We start from the raw sequence: 6,252 nt of genomic DNA on the forward strand, positions 1-6,252 counted from the left end.
TGTAAAGTGTCTGCTGTTTGGATTCTCCTGGAACAAATTGTAAGATCTATCAGAGAAGGTTAATAAAAGAGTTAAATAAAATCCTTTTGTATAACTACTTTTTAAATTATTTCTTTTAGAGTTATCCTTTAACAGTTTTGCAGTTCCCACCAAGATGCCCAGTGTATTCATTGGACAGAACCAGACCAACTTATGACCAGGGAGCTCTAGCTCATGGATTGCCAAGCGTAGGTATTTCTTTTCCTGCTTTCAGAGGTGGATCTGAAGCACACCAGAATTTTCTTCAATTTCTGTTTTCCTAATTTTAATTTTCTTCTCCACTGGTTTTGTGTTTTGGTTTGTATATGGTCAATAAATTATGCCTCTCCTGTGGCAGCAGTGATTGGCAATTTGGTAGTGTGGTCTGGCCACTTGGTGATCTCTGTAAAAGGATCAATGGCTTACAGAGATCTTTTTTGTATGGAGTGAAAGACAGCAGAGAATCTGGCTTGTTATTCTTGTTCATTTGTCTGTCTATTTTGAGCTCAAGAATTCTGTGCCCACTGGGAAAAACAACTCTTTGGCATCTCGACTAGAGAGATTTTGTGCTTCTGTGTTGACTCTTGACACGTGGCTGAAATTGTAGACTCAAAGCCATAAGTTCTCTATTTGCCTGTGTGTCTATGTGTCTGTTATTTACGAAGGGCTTTACCTTTCATTATATGAACGTGAGATGTCCTACATCTGGAAGATATTAATAAGTGAAATTATGAAGTTTATTTTACTAAAGGAGCTGCACTCTAATTGGTTTATAGAGATAAATTAGCACTTGTATAAATATTTTTAAAACATTTTATTTTTAAGTAATCGGTGCACCCTGTGTGGGGCTTGAACCCACAACCCAGAGATCAAGAGTCATATGCTACACTGACTGAGCCAGCCAGGTACCTTAGCACTTCTATAAGTTTAATTCCTAAAATTACGTGAAAAAAAAGATAAAGACACTTTAAATGTGATATACTTAAAAGAAAAATATATTATTATAGAAACTAATAAGAAATGTTGTAAGAATCAAAGTTTACATAATTAAGGTCAATCTCTAGTGAGCAGGTGATTTCTTTCTTGAAGTAGTTTAATGTTAACTAGAAATGGGTAGAGACATTGATTGATGTTTCAAAATACCATCCCATCATAATTGCACAGATAGTCATGGATTGAGGCAGTGAAGAAGGGTGGTCAAGAAAACTTCAGGGTCCAAGGTCTCTACTAAAAGGAAACCAAGTTGTTTGGACAAGCATACAGATACTCATCAGCTACTAGGGGACTCCTTAAGACCTCAGGAGCTTGAATTGACTGGCCTGGGGTGTGAGTAGCAAATATGGCAAAAGTGTGAGTTAATAAACCTCTCCCAGAGGGACTGATGTTTAAAAGAAAGTGGAAGTGCTTGAAATCCCACATTTCTGTGATATGGGGACTCTCAAGAATTCCTAGACTGATGAATTTTTGTGTTTCTGTGTTTACTCTTGGTCCATGAACTTTCTTCCTTCCCAAACTATAAAGCAGGTAAGACTGCTCTCTTTCACTGAAACTGCCAAGGCTGATTATGAAGAGAGATGAGATGGAGAGATGCAGTGCCATGAAGTCAGAGAGTGTCTCTCCTCCTGAGGAGTAAGTCACTAGTGGAGGCACTTTTCAGGGTGTAACAGAGGTTCAGCGAAGCTCATGAAGGAATTAAGTACTGTACAACTAGAAATAGACATGGCTAGAGCTATGGAAATGTGGCCGAAGAGAAAATAATACTCAGAATACAAATTTTGAACAATAGCAGAGAGACTTAGAATTATTTGAAAATTGTTTTTCCAATCCTTAAGCAGGGAGGTGACCATTTCAGCCTCTGGACTGGGATGTCCAGATTGGATCGGCAAACAAGGCAGAGCCAGGAGAAAGAAGAAAAGTCCAAAACAAACTGAAACAGAAACGTTTTACTTTGACACAACTGGAGAAGGCCTTCGCTAGTTTCTAGAGGACAGAAAGAATCAGAAGGTAATACCGTACTGGTCAAAGGTTACAAACTTGCAGTTATAAGATGAAGTTCTGAGACCTACTATATATCATGGTGAGTATAGTTAATAATAATGTATTGTATATTTGAAATTTGCTAAGAGAGTAGATCTTAAATGTCCTCAACACACACACACACACACACACACACACACACACACACACACACAAATAGTAACTAGGTGAGTAGGTGAGGTGATGGGTATGTTAAGCTTGATTGTGATAATCATTTAAAAATGTATACATATATTAAAACATCATGTTGCATACCTTAATATATAGTTTTTAGTTGCCAATCATACCTCAATAAAGCTAGGGGAAAGAAAATAAGTTGATACCATAACAAATGCATAACATTTGTAGTTTGTTAAGTTCCAATTTAAATAATCTTTCCAGGTACTGTTTTAGTTATACCTCTTTATCAGGTGTACTCCGATGACATTTGCGGTTAAAATTCATTCACTCATTCATTTATTCATTTATCCCTACACCCAGCTCAAGAAGTCAAGTGTTACAAGAGCCGCCTGGGTGGATCAGTTGGTTAAGCGTCCCACTTCAGCTCAGGTTATGATCTCACAACTCATGAATTCGAGCCCCATGTCAGGCTCTGTGCTGACAGCTCAGAGCCTGGAGCCTGCTTCAGATTCTGTGTCTCCCTCTTTCTCTGCCCCTCCCCTGCTTGTGTTCTCTCTGAAAAGAAATAAAATAAACTTAAAAAAAAAGAAAATATTACAAGTATAGTTGAAGCCTCTTGGTACCCCATACACAATGCCATTCCCCTTCATCTTCCCAAAGGTAACTACTATCCTGATTTTGGCTCTTTTCATTCCCATGTACTGTTAAGTTTTCCATTGATTTTAAGTATTATATACAACATATAATATTTTAAAACTAAATTTTAAACATTTTAAAACTAGAATGTTATACTCTGCATCTTTCTGCGACTTGTTTTTTATTCTCAACGTTATAAGATTTTACTCATGTTTCTACTTCTAATTCTGGTTCATTCACTTTTTCCTACTGCACACAGTATTCCAAATACAAATCACAATTTACTAATCCTTTATTCTGCTGATACACATTTACGTTGTTTATAGTTTTTTACTATTATTACTAATGCTGTTATGAATATTCTTGTATGTCTCCTTGCTCGCATTTGTGATTTTTTAAAATATTTTGTTTCTTTATTAATGTTTGTTTATTTTTGAGAGAGAGAATGAGGCAAACTGCCAGTGCAGGAGGGGCAGAGAAAGGGAGACACAGAATCTGAAGCAGGCTCCAAGCTCTGAGCTGTGAGTCCGATGAGCCCAATGTGGGACATGAACTCACAAACAGAATTGAGAGATCATGACCTAGGCCGAAGTTGGAAGTTCAACTGACTGACTGAGCCACCCAGGCGCCCCTGGGATGTTTTCTTTACATGTTCCTAGAATTGGAATTGCTGGCTGAGAGGGAATAATACATCCTCATCTACTAGAAATTGCTCTCCAAATTGGTTGTACTTCTACTAGGTATATATAAAAATTCCCTTATGCCAAATACTAATTTCATTTCTATTCCTAACAAAATATCTAATAAAAATCTTATTTCTGTCTTCTTCCCAAATAAGACTTTACTAGACGTTAACTTTTCACTAAACATTGCTACCCGTATTTCTTAGTTTATTTTGTTCCCTCAAAATTAGCCTTTTAATAATAAGCAAATTCACCAACATATTCAAAAAAATTTCTTTGCTCTCTCTTGTTTCTTAGCAAGTGTTTGTGATAAGGTCTCTTAGTTTTGTGTCACTGATAATATCTTTACTTTGGTTTCTTTCTTGAATGATATTTAGGGTTTGATATACTTTGAGACCCACAGTTATTTTTCCATAGTATTCTTAATTACTCATTGTGTTCTAACATCTATTGTTGCTGATTAAGTCTGCTGTAAGTCTAAATGTCCTTGCATTGCAGCTAACCTGTCCTTTCTCCTGTTGGTTTTTAAGATCTACTTTGTATATGTGGAATTGCTTTTTTCTTTTTTTTCTTAAAGTTTATTTATTTATTTTGAGAGAGCCAGAGAGAGAGCACAGGTGGTGGAGGGGCAGAGAGAGGGGGACAGAGGATCCAAAGTGGGCTCTGTGCCGAGAGCAGAGAGAGCCTGATGTGGGGCTTGAACTCATAGACCATGAGATCATGACCTAAGCCAAGGTCAGAATCTTAATAGACTGAGCCACCAGGCGCCCCAGAATTGCTTTTTACTAATTAGCATTCAATGTGAACTTTCATTCTGAAAACTTCTTTGTTCAATTCAGAAATGTTGACCCCATTATCTCTGTGAATATTGTTTTTCTCACCATTTCCTCTATTATCTTTTTCTGGAATTCCTATTGGATCACTATTAAACCCTCTTCATTCTTTTGTCTTCTGACTACTCTTAACCACTCCTCCTGTCCTCCTCCTTCTCTTTCCTCTCCTTTTCATCTTATCTTGCTATGTGGAGATCTGGGTGAATCCTCAGTTCTATTAATTTACTAAACTTTTTCTTCAACTGAGACCAGAGTGTATTTTGTCTATTGAGTGTTTATTTCAACGACTATATTTTGTTATTTCCAGGATATCTAGTAGATGCTTTTCCATGTCAACCTTTTGTTTTTCTCCTTGCTTTTATAATTCCTTGTATTTTTTCTTTTAACTTTCTTAGAGAATACTTAAATATGCTTACATGCTTATTTAAAACTCATTTTCAAATCATTTTCTTATGTTCATGTCATCTGGGATGAACTTATCTCCTCTAATTTTGTTGGTCACTGTTCTAAGTATGAATTTCCTTATATGTTTTGGAATTTTGATATGCAGACATCCTGATTAGGAAATTTGTTTGTTTGTTTGTTTGTTTTTCTCACTCTTTGTTAACTCTTAGTTGCCTCCATTTTTCCCCAAGGAACTCCCAGACTAGAATTAGGACTTATATTCCTGGCTTAGGCTTGTCTGGCTATGCTATTAAGAGAAATTACAGATCCAGTCTCTGAACTAGTGGGCAGCTTGGCCCAGGTCCTGGGTGTGGTGCTGTGTCACCTTTCTCCTGGCTCCCTAAGCCATGGCTCTAGAAGGAGTCACTGCAGCCCTTTTTAACTTTTTTTCATGGGTGAAGAAGCCCCTGGTTTCAGCAGTGAACTTGAATCCATCCCTTCCCTTTCTTGGGAGGATTTTTGGTCCCTGCACACAGCAGTATAAAATTCCTAGATGGGGAGCCCAGCAGGCCTCAGCTTTGGTGTTCTGGGCCTCAGAGAGGTTTATATGGTTTCTGAGCATGATAATGGTTTGTATCGTTTTTAATTTAGTTTGAGAGCGAGAGAGAGAGAGAGAGGGAGAGAATGAATGAATGAATCCCAAGCAGGCTGCAAGCCCAGCATGGAGCCCAGTGTGGGGCTTGATCCCACAACCTGTGAGACCATGACCTGAGCCAAAATCAGGAGTTGGATGCTCAACTGACTGAACCACCCAGGCACCCTCTTTATTTGTTTCGTAATTTCTCTTTTTATATTTTATGTGTCATTGATACGTGTTTGGAGCAGAGGATGTCTTCAATGCAAGAAATTACAGGTATCTTAGCTGGAAGTATAGATATGTTGGATTATATTGCATTATATATTGCCTTATTGTCCAGAAACAATTTATTTATTTATTTGTAAGTGCAAAGTCTGTGCTTCAAGAATTATGAGGACGTTGAGATTCAATGTAACATAGGAAATGGGAAGACTCTCAGGTGTCAAATAGACCTGGGTTTTAACACAGACCTGACACTTCCCTGTGGAAGTAGCAAATATATCATCTCCTTGATAACAGTTACTTCATCTCTAAAAGGGGGATAATAATGCCTCTAAAATATTGTGAAGCTTGAATAAATGATAGCTGTGAAGTATCTGTTATAAGACACAGAGAGACAAATGTTTTTTTTATTTTACATCCGCTTTGTAGGCAAAATAACATTGAAAACATACACTTTGTTAAGTAAACTAGCATATACCAGGTAGATAATACACATATAGCAGAACCATATACAGACTCTTTGGGAAATGGTACAAAGGAAATTAAAAATAGAAGATAAAAATGTTATGAAGTCAAATGAGAAGTAATATAGTATGGATACAATACATGACAGAAATATATATCTGATACTTTCAGATTTTTAAGCCAAGGATGGGTATGCAAATATATAAACTATTTTGAG

The sequence above is a fragment of the Acinonyx jubatus genome, chromosome E4 (genome assembly GCF_027475565.1).
Source record: "Acinonyx jubatus isolate Ajub_Pintada_27869175 chromosome E4, VMU_Ajub_asm_v1.0, whole genome shotgun sequence".
NCBI classification, from domain to species: Eukaryota; Metazoa; Chordata; class Mammalia; order Carnivora; family Felidae; genus Acinonyx; species Acinonyx jubatus.